We start from the raw sequence: 11544 nt of genomic DNA on the forward strand, positions 1-11544 counted from the left end.
GTATAGGAGCTATTGCTACCTTGTAAGTCCCCTTCTCTGGTCTGTTCTTAGCCCTCCCATGGTCTCAGCTTCCCCTCAGTGCACTTCAGTGAAAGTGCCCAATCCACCAGCAAAGAGAGCAGGTCTGTGTTGTGGGGGTGTGCAGATATGTGGGCCTGGCTGTTGTGACCCATGGGGGGCCAGCTGCAATAAGGGACTGCGGTATTGCTCTGGCTCTTGGCACCAGGTGTGAACAGGGGTCAGCTGCAGCCCTGTATTTATATGACTATATTACCAGAACTATCTCCAGCAGGAAGGAAAAACAGCTAGGCTAGGCTGGTTCCCAGGTCTGAGCACCAGTCAGGACTCTCTTTCATGCTGGTGACTGTAGGTGCAGATAGTTGTGACACGGAAACGACAGTCCATGTTTCAACCCATCCCTGGTGGAGCAAGACCCCATAACCCAGGGGCTCCCTGTGGCTGCAGACTTTGCAGAACTCTCTGGAGCAACTTTAGACATAGCCCTGTGCAACAGGATGCTCCTTGAGCAGTAGGTTATTCCTGGGCCGCATCCAAACACTCACAGACATGCAGTTTGTGGTGCCGCAGACCAGTCTGCCACGCCACACACTGCACATGCAGGCATTCCCTGTGCTGCTACCTTGCAGTGTTGTTGACCCTGGGAGATCCTGGGGGGTCAAAAAAACCCACACTGAAAAAAAGCAGTGTGGGACATGTGGTGGCAGTGCACGCCACCCAAAACCGGAGCCTGGCCAGCCAAAGCCACACTCTGGTTACCAGCCAGGTTCTCAGATGCAGGAGTGCCATGCTGCAGCTCTCCAAGGCTCCCAGGAGCCCAGGTAAGGCTGCTGGGGTCAGCACAGTTGGCAGCAAAGCTAAGGGAAGATGTAGTCAGCCAAAAGCAGTGGTGTTAAACTCATCTGGCCTTGCAAGTGAGCAGCATAACATGGATTCTCACCTATACTGTCTAGGGAGACTCAAGAGGTAGGAGGAGGGTGGCACACAGATTGGCAGCAGGTCTTCTTGAATTTGCTTAGTTCTCCAAATTTCCCTCCAGCCTATGCCCAATATTTATAGATAGTTGGTTTTAATATTTGAATAAACAATCTCTGATTGGTTTTATTTACATTTCTTTGTTTCACTGAAACTTTTGGAACTGGACCCATATCTCTTGTCGACTTGGAAGGTGTCAATTAATTGGGATTTATATCCTTGGTAAAGAGGGAGGGTTTCTTATCTCCTTTCCTTCCCTGTTGTGGAATGCTGTTCCTGTTTCTTCTTTACCTTACTTTATGGTCTTCTCTGACAGGCTGTTTTTGCTTTTACAAATTATCTAAATGTTTTAACAAAAATATATCTATTATAGCAAAATAACATCTAATAGATTTGGTTACATTTTTCACTACTACTACTACTTTAAGATAAAACTATGGTATAGTGTATATGGATTATTTACTGTATGGTCTTCTCTTATCTCCTTTTAGGCCTTGTGCTTTGTTGAATTGTGTTTGATAGTTTCCTTTACTTGCTGACCAAGTTAGTTGACACATGTGCAAAGGTTCACACTGTGGTTACCCAAAAATAGGCTTTGGGCCTTCTGCTCAGCAGCACTTCTGCAGCTTAGCCTAGGTCCCTTGAAAATGGCCAAGGCTGGCAACAATGGGACGAGATGACCTCCTAAGGTCCCTTCCAACCCTAATTTTCTGTGATTCTATGGGCGCATCCAGACAAGTGCACACGTGTGTTTCCTTGCGGAAAAATAGCAGCAGCACATAGTTGTGCCACTGCTACTTATCTTCAGGTAACACTCATGCATATGCACTCTGGAGTGCAGCAAGTTGCCCCAGGTGGGGTAGAGAGCCTTACCTGGGGTCCTGGGGACTTCCTGGGGCTCCAGCAACAGTGATCCAGCACATAAAGCCTAGCTGGTAGCCAGAGTCTGGCTCTGGCCAGCCAGGCTCTGGTTTCATGCATTGCATGCTGCTGCCACGTGCACTGCCCCACTTTTTTCAGGTGCAGGTTTTTTTGACACCAGGATCTCCCACCGGGCTGCAAATTAGCAGTGCAGCAAATGCCTGTATGGGCATTGTGTGCAGTTTACAGCACCACAGCACCACAAACCACATGTGCGTGCTCGTCTGGATGCATCCTATGATTCTGTGATCTGGAAAGACAGGTGTGATGGGGTTTCTGATCTCCACATAGCAAGGGAAGAGTTAAAAGGGTTCATAGGGAGATTAGCACCAAGTGGCAACTACAAGACTTTCTGTGTGGACAAAAATGGGTAGCCTTGCTTGTGTGATTCTGGGACTTGATTTAGTACTTTTATCTTACCAGAAAGCAGCCTCAGTCTCCGGAGGGCTATGCAGACCTCACAAGGATGGCTGCCTCCACATGTTGTCAATTAAAAACCCAAGTGTGGAGGTCACAGTTTTGAATCCTGCCTCGATCAGCAGTGGATAATAGCCTCTCCCAGATAATGAAGGTTGGTGGCCACTTATTAGCATGGTCACAGTGGGGCAAAGTAGGTGGTAGAACACTTCCAAATGGTAACCACAAAATGAGCTCTGCCCAGGCGAGTCACTGGAGAGAGACAACACTCAGTGCAGATGTGTCTGATGTTCAGAATACAGTGGTGCTTGCAGCATGGTGCTAGTGGACTCTGACTTGGCTACTTCCTGACTAGGCAAGATAAGCAGTGATATCTGGCAAAGGCTACCTGCTTAGGGTACAAAATTAGACTCAACTAGCTGTGCAGATCTGTGACTCTCCCATTGTCTTATATAAGAACAACATAGTGAATGATATTCACATTTCCTGCATCATCCATGGCATTTGAGGCAGGACACATCATTTCATGCTTCAGAGCCCTTGTTTCAGGCTCTCTGCAGACTCAGGCAGACAGCGCTGTTGGGCCCAATTCTGTCATTCTGCAAAGGCTTCTTTCACAGTTCTGATGCTAAAGACTGACATCATTTATATATAAATGCTTCAGACTCCTCTTGCAAAGAGGCCTGTCCATGCTCCCAGAGAAGTGCACTGTGTGTGGTGTGTCTGAAGATCGAACATCTAGGCATGGGGATTTCATGTATAGTAGCACATGTGAAGCTCCATACTGTCTCTATAGCCCTCGCAGTTTTCTGTAGGCTTCTCTCTTCTGGCTCTAATCTACAGGTCAGAATCAAAATGCAGGTTGCAGAATAGAGGCTATCTATGTCTTGCTTATGCATGAGAATAAGGCAAGTACCAGCTCTTGCTTCCCTCCCCTACTCTCCCACAAAGGATTCCTCAATTACTTTTATTTTCCTCCAGCTTGTTGCTATGGCAAAGAAGTTAAAAGTAGGACCCCCTCAAATTTCCATAGCAACCCAGCTGTGCGAGGCTCAGGGGAAGTGCCAAGATGGGGAGCTCCGTTTAGTCCAGACCAACCAGTTGTAACCCCAGGGTGGAACGGTCTTACTTAAAAATGGCTTCTCAGCACTGCTTTTACTTGATGCCACACTTTGGGTCTGGTCACAACAGGGGATTGAACTAGGGATGAAATTTCTTACAACCAAATCAGGTACAGTGATCCCTTTCTGTTGTGCTCCTGCTGCTGGTTATGATTTAAGGGAGAATTTAATTCTTGGGCCAGCTTTTGGGCTGCTTTTGAATATGAACTCAGCTTCCTTTTCTCCATTGTCCTGACTATCCTGTTGTCACTTAGCAAGCTGCAGCTCCAATGAATGAATGCTAAGAGCTAGTGCTACCTTCCTTCCCTCTGCTTGGTCATTACAGCATCTCTGAAAATACTAAAGCAAACAAAGGCAGCAAACTGCCAACAGCCTCTAAGGAAACAAGGAAACCCTGCCAAAGCTGTGTCCCACCTCTGGCCTTGTCTCAAGGTCAGTGATGTTACCTGACACTCTAAAGGCAGGAGAAACATGTAGTCATGTGTATGAAGTATAGGTCATATACATGCTGAAGGTATAACCTGGTACGGCAGGAAGGTGCTATTTCCCTAGCTACAAACTGCAGTTGGCCAGAGGCATTGCATATGGCATAATATTGTTACAGCTGTTTTATTCCTTGGTCTTCACGTCTCTGTGCCCCACTTTGTTCACTGATGCACTGCCTATTATGAACAGAAAATGGGCCTGGTTCTCCCCTTGATGCCTTTGCAAAGTAAGTTGTGGAGGGCATGGTATGCTGCCAAATCAAAGTGGTAGTGTTGTGCCTCCACCCACCGCCACACACACACATTCTGCACTCACTTTGCACAGAATAGAGCACTCTGCAAGATACCTGGCTGTGGAGGGTTACCCCACCATGGGGTAAATATCCAATTGTATTGACAAGATCTTCCAGGAGCAGGAAATCAATAGTCACCAATGTAGGGAGCTGATATGTGAATTTTTGGTACTGTTACCTACATTCCTTGTACAGGCAGTCCTCGGACTTATGACACAATTGGTTCCTGAAAACTGCATCTTAAGTCAAAACGTCATAACTCAGAACTGATTTTCCCATAGGAACAATGTTATAAATGGGGGATTCGTTCCTGAACCAAGGCCCGATACCCTTTTTTCACCAAGAATAACCCAGGATTTTGTACTTAATCAATTATAGATGAGTAATATAGCTACATTAGTGTATTTATATTGGAAATTGCAATCCTATTGATTTGGAGGGACTTCTTTCAGGTGACTTTGCTGGACTTTTTGAAAGGCTCTTGGTTGGACTTTTTGAAGGGTTCTTGGCTGGAGTCTTCTCAGGAGTCTTGACTGCAAGTTTTTCTGGAGTCTTGTCTTAAAGAAAGTGTCCAAGGAGGTTTGGACAGATGTTCTCCAGGGAGACAGGCGACGCAGCAAACTTGTTCACTGGTGTGGTGTGGCGTCAGATCAAGCATCGTAAAGTTGAACCTGACATCAGAAAGTTGAAACAGGATGTCAATATATAAACATCATAAGTGCCGTTCGTTGTAACTTGAAACGTCTTAAGTCAAGGACTGCTGTACAGGGTAAGGCCAGAATTCAGTCTGTGCACAGGAAGCACAGGGAGGTTTGTGCCTTAACAACTATTCTAATGGAGCGAGAGAAACACCTAATATATCAGGGGGCAAATATTCTGTTCTAAGGACTGGAGCTACAAAAGGACTAAGTGGCACATGACTGCCATTAAGCTCAAAATGAGGATCTGTAAAGCCTCCACTAAGCTGTAGGAAGTGCCTAAGAGCCTTAGATGTCTGTGCCACTAGTAAAGTTCCCTACGCATCAAAATATGCCGGCATTCTCAGAATACAGGCCTGGGACTTCACAAAGCATGATCAGAGGAGGAGGCTGAGGGGAGAGCATGTGTCTGTATAAGGCTACAAACAGACATCACGTTTATCTCAGGCAAAAGAAACCATTTTATGCTAAGACAAAGTGCAGTCATTCACATGTCCATGTCCATTGTCCCAGGACAAGCCCTAAAAAGGTGCAAGGGATAAGAAGTGCTAACAGTTTGTCCCAGGACATCTCAAAGTGCATTTGAACAGTTGTCTTGGGATTACATCATTGCATAAATGGCAGAAAAGTGGCACTGCATTCAGCCACTCAGTGAACCCTGATTGAAAGGACAGTGCACATACACACCAACCCTGGGACTTTTTTGTTCCAAAAACAGCACAACTCCTCCTGGACAAATGCAATGTCTATTCCTGGCCTAAGAATCTGTAGAGTAAGTAAGGAGGGGAGAGACAACCAGGGCAGCAGTCCCAGGGGCTGCCTTTGTTGGGGAAATGCAGAAGTAGCCGCTGCAGCAGTGGTGGCTGATCACAAACTGCTGAGCAGCAGCCAGTGCTGCTCCCTGCCCCGCAGTCTGCTTTGCATCTGCCATAGGTGCCCAGATGCCCCTGGTAAGAATTACTCAATAGCTGGGGATGGCTGACTGGAATTAAGACCAGCCCAGTTCAACTTGCAGAGAGATTCTCTCAGACCCAATCAACATCTATTGTTCCAGGCAGAGTGGGATGGGTTCGACAAGAGGGGTTGAGAATGGCCATCTGCATACCCTCTAGCCGGGTGGTTAGGACCCTCAGCTAGATAGTAGGCTGTATCAATTCTAGCCCTCTCAGTTTGAGGAGGGTTTAAATCCAAATCCCTCACAGCTTGGGTGAGTGCTCTAACCACAAGGCCACTGGGTGAAAGTGGGGGGTCACTTCTTCATCCAGCTATGTCCTGTGCAGAGGGATCGGTTCAGGCACTTGGCTGCAGGAAGAACTCATGAATTCTGACTGAAGACAGGCATCTCTGGGCAGGGGTGGAGCCAGACAGCTCCCTTCTCCACATGCCACTTTTGTGATCTCTTCCTGTGGTGCCTAGGGCAGGGGTTCCCAAACTGTGGTACACATACCCCTAGGGATATGCAAGACATGTCTGGGGAGTACACGGGAGAAATTGTGTAATGGTGGATTTAATTTTCATTATAATAATTAGTATTTAAGGAGTTAAAATATAAAACGTATGCTGGTAGGAGTATGCGGGCACCCAGTAAATCTGGAAGGGGGTACACAATAATAAAAAGTTTGGGAACTGCTGGCCTACGGGGAATGTCTACCCCAGCTCTGTTCTACTCTCTAGATTGCTGCTGAAAATCAAGTCCTGCCCTCTCATTCCCATCCCACATGCTCCAAACCCAGAACGGAGGCTTTGAGGATGTTTTGGAGATGACCCCTGCCACCATCCTAGAAATCTCTGTCTCTGGTCTGCTTGCCAGCACCGACACTGGATGTCCCTGAAGCATGCTCACCACCCCCACTCCCGAGTTTGGAGTATGTGGAGCAGCAGGGGATGCATGAGGCTTATTTTTTCTGATGGTCTGAAGAATGATGCAGAACTACTGTAGGTATTTCCTAACTTTCCATCTGCATTTCATAGGGAGCCTAAGCATCTCACTTAGGGCTGCGGATTCCACCAGGCAGCAGGCCACCTGAACATTAGGTGTTACATTGATGAATATTGCAACAGCTGAATCTCCTCCAGACTGTAGCCTGAGTGTGATCATTATATAACCATCCTGTCCCCAGCAGGGAGCAGCGTAGCTATTGCTTCTGTACCTTCCTCAGCAGGTGCCTCTGGGTGGGAGCCTATTAGTTGCATCTTAAGCAGGGGCTGTGTGTAGGTGTCACACTGATACAATCCCCACTGTAGTATGGGGGTCTGTGCGTGTGTATCCTTCCAACATCCCTGCCCCAGTGGGGAACTGTGTGGGTTTTGAGCCTGCTAGCCTTGCCACCTAGCAGATATATGTTAATCATCTACCATCTCAGCAGGGAACAATGTTTGTGTAACACTGTTACCATCCCCGCTCAACAAGACCTCTGCATAAGCATGACCCTGGTACCATGCCCATCCCACAAGGGGTTCTTATATGGTTGTCACTGCTTTGCCATCTGCACCCCAAGGAAGAACTATCAAGTAGAGGGCTGGGACTGTGCCTCTGCTAAATCCCCAGTGCAGCAGTTGTTCCCACTAAGTGTGTCTCTCCTATCATCCCCACCCAGCAGAGGACTGTGTTGGTGTGACTCTGCTACTTTCCTTGCCTGGTAGGCAGGTCTTGGTATAGACTTAACCCTCGTACACTCTCCCCCTGTGTGCACAGGACCCTGCCAATGTGCCCCTAAACTCTCACCCTGTGTGCACAGGACCCTGCCAATGTGCCCACCCCAGTGCCAGGCTCTATCAAGATGTGATACTGCTCCCATCTCCAAACAAGGTAGGCTTCTGTAGTCATGAATCTGTCACCATTCCGGGAGGGAGCCCTGTATTGGTTAGACCCCCCGTCATACCCAGCTAGTGGAAGCTGCATGGGTACCACTGTGTTGCTAGCCCCACCCAGCCAGGGGCTGTGTGGGTGTCACACCCATACCCTCCCAGGGGGATCTGTGTGCGTGTCACCCTGTACCCTACCCAAGCAGGGGGCTCTATGTGGGTGGGACCCTGCTCCATCCCCTGGTTAATCTATGCCCACACAGCAAGGTGCTCCACCTAGATAAGACCAGCTGCTATCACCACTCCCTCAGGGGCCTATATGACTTTGAGCATAAACTCACTACTACCAACCCACCAGGGTCAGTCCTTACCCACCCTTATCCCACTCAGTACACATTCTGCCTATGATCCAAGATGAGCCTGTTACAACTCCCCTATCAGCTGAGGGTTGTGACTGTGCTAACAACTCTACTTCAGAAGGCTCTTTGTGTTTGTGTGATCCTGCTACTATCCCTAACCAGCAAAGGGTAGCGGGGTTGTCACCCATAGCCCAAAGTTGCTGTGGGTTGTGTGACTGTGACCCTTTTACCTTCCCTGCCCCCATAGGACATTCGGTGTGAATGCAACCCTGCGTCTGCTCCCTGAAGGGAATTCTGCGTATGTGTAAGACCAACTGGGTGCATACACACAAGACGCTAACTGCAGTAGCCAAATAATATTGCACAGTAGCGCGTCATAGGATAAACAGTGTTAATATTCTACTATGCAGTATTATTAGGCTGCTGCACAGTAACATCACCAAAAAAGCATTCACCAGTGCTATTGTGCAGTAACTCCAGTTACTGAGCATTTGATTATACAAGTACTAAATAAATGAGCAGTAACCACTGCATAGTAGCATCTCATGTAGATGCACCCACTGAAGCCCAGGTGTCAGGGTGCACCCTTCCTTCCATTCCCCTCTGGAAGAGGGTTTTGAGAATTACACTGATCTATCCTTACACCAAACCATGTCCAGGCATACTACCAAAGATATCCCAGCAATTATCCCATCCTTAAAGAACTCCAGTTTTCAGGTCTTCTTCCTGAGCAGGTGGAGCTCCTTTTCCCATATTCGATATTTTGGGGTTGGTTTCTCTTTATCATTTATATTCTGGGCATTAGTATGGAAACATGATCTTCCTTCTGCAGTCACCTAAGAAACAGAAGCTGGGGTGTGAATCCAACCCAGTGGAGAACAAGGGAAGCAGAAACAGGTGACCCAGAGCTGAGTATTACTCCCATGCAATGCAGCCCTGCTCAGCAGCTTGGACTGGATAGGGGAGCTGGGCAAAGCAGGGGCCACAAGAAGGAAATCTCATCTGCTCAGGCAGGTGGAGCTCTTGTCAGGCATTGGTAATAGTGCCCCACTGCTGCACATAGTGAGCTGTAGTGAGACACTGCATCTCAGAAATGATGAGAACATGTTGTGTTTCTATCAGTCACCTTGCATACAGGCAGCGCAGAGCCATGACAGATACAGATGCAGCTCTGAGGGACAGCTGCTACACACACTACCTAGGCCACCAGACACCGGTTATAGCAAAACAGCAGGGATACACGATTCTTGTTGCATAAACAGATTATGCAAATGGATTGAGACATTTGATTTTGGGGAAATTTACATGATCACAGCTTTTGGTTTAAAATAGACTAGGTATGGATTAAGGCAGGTGAAAAACACCTGGTGAGCATAAATGGTAACAGGGCAAACGTTCCACATGGACTGCCCTGCCAGAAGGCCTCAGCCCTGATCCCAGGGAGTTTGGATGCTAGGGTAGCTCCACTCCTGAGATCCCTGCAGTTCTTTGTCTCCATGTTGACTCTTGCATAGCCTGGGAGCAGGTTTGTGACCACTGAAGCCTACAAAATCCTGCCCATATGGGATAGATAGGAACTAGCATAGTGTGAGAGGGCATTAGCCCTGTTAGTCTGAAGTCAGGCAGAAGGCAGGGTAGATTTGCACCTTGTAGATTAAATAAATCAGAAGTGCAAAGCATAAGCTTTCCTAAACCGGGACTTGCTTCCCTGGAGACCTTTATGAGGCTCAAGCTCCCCAGAAGCAGGCAGTCTGGAGAGGGGCAGCAGGAACAGGTGTTCTGCCTTGTGAACTGCCTCAGCAAATTGCTTGTAAACCCCCTAGCCCCAGAGCAGTTCCTACCTACTCCTGGGGGTAGGTAGCTGTTTGGCCAGCACTGCAGACAGACTATTTTTTTTAATTTTGTTTCCAGGCCAAATCAGTTCTGAATTAAGTTCCAAATTTCAACTGAGCAGAGCTCAATCATTCAAGTCTAAGTAGCTCTACCACTGGCAAGCATCCTACCTCCCACTTTTCATCCTGGGGTTTCAGATACTCCTACATCTATGGCAGGCATCCTACGTGCAGGCCCAAGCCTAGAGGCCTGGGAGTTCGGATGCCCCCTAGTCCTGCTTGGTCTCAGCCAAGAAGCCGAAGGAGCAAGCTAGGGGGACTGCTCTTGCGCTTTCCCTCATCACCATAAATTGTGTAGCCAAGATCCTCCCATTTGGAGGCACAGGGGCCAGCCTGCCCACAGTACAAGGGACAGGCCTTCACTCTCTAACTACACCGAGTCACTCAAGGGTATCAGAGAAAAAAATTTGTATTCTAGGTCAAATTAGCCAAATCAGTTCTGAATCCTCTTGACTGAGCAAACAATGTATGTGGCACTACAACCAGCAAGTATCCTCCACCTGAGACTTGTCAGCCTGGGGCTTCAGATACTCCCAAATCCATTTGGCAGGCATCTTACATGAGACCCAAGCCCGGAGGTGTTGGGGCATAAATACTGTGTGCCCCCAGAAGCTGGGGGGGCACGGTGAGCTCCCACAGGCAGTGGCACTGTTGGCAGTGGGAGTGTGGTAGCGGTGAATGGTGAGCTCCCACAGGCAGCCATGGTGCTGTTGGCGGTGGGGGTGGCAAGTGCCGACCAGTGGTTGGCGCCCACCTGCAGATGCTGCTGGCAGCGTTGGCAGTGGCCAGCAGTGATCATGGACTGCCCACAGACGCTGCTGATGGTGAGGGGGCAGTGGCGAGCGGCAACCACCCGCAGGTGTTGCCAGCAGTGTCGGTGGTGCCTTCTTGCAGGGGGCACACCACTCCGCTCAAGGGGTGCACGTGTACCCCCTACGCGTCACCAGTGAGTTGGGGTTTGGAGTTTCTCTTGCCCTTAGCCAGCTGCCACAGGAGCAAGCCTGGGAGGAGTCCCCCATTTCCATAAAGCAGGTGTGTAGCTGAGCTCTGTACCAGACTCTTGTAACTTGCCCTGTCCGCACCGCATTACACCGGGCTGCACCCTCTGCTACGCAACGCGAGTCACATCCCTCCCGGTCGGGGCAACAAGCCACACTCGAGCTGAGCCAAACGGGACTCCAGCAAGGGGAGGCTCCAGCCCCCTGCGCACGCCAGATGTCCGAGGGGAGACGGCTGCCCTCCCAGGGCCGAGGGGCAAGCAGGCAGGCAGGGGCTGGCGGGCACTACTTCAGGATGGGGCAGCTGCCGCCCAGGGGCTTGCGAAGCCTGGGGAAGGGGCCTTTTTTAAAAATTAAAATATATGTCTCTATATAGAGTTACGTATACACATCCTCTATCATAAGCTTTCCATCACACATCTTGAAACCACATTAAGAAACCCGCAGTTCCTACTACACTGCTCCAGGAAGGGGGTGAGGGGGCAAAAGCAGGGGGTCGCTGGGTGGCTTCCTGCCGCCTTGCCCTCCTGGGAGCAGGGCCGGGTGCTGTGGGGCTGCCGCC

The sequence above is a fragment of the Alligator sinensis genome, unplaced genomic scaffold (assembly GCF_000455745.1).
Source record: "Alligator sinensis unplaced genomic scaffold, ASM45574v1 scaffold773_1, whole genome shotgun sequence".
NCBI classification, from domain to species: domain Eukaryota; kingdom Metazoa; phylum Chordata; order Crocodylia; family Alligatoridae; genus Alligator; species Alligator sinensis.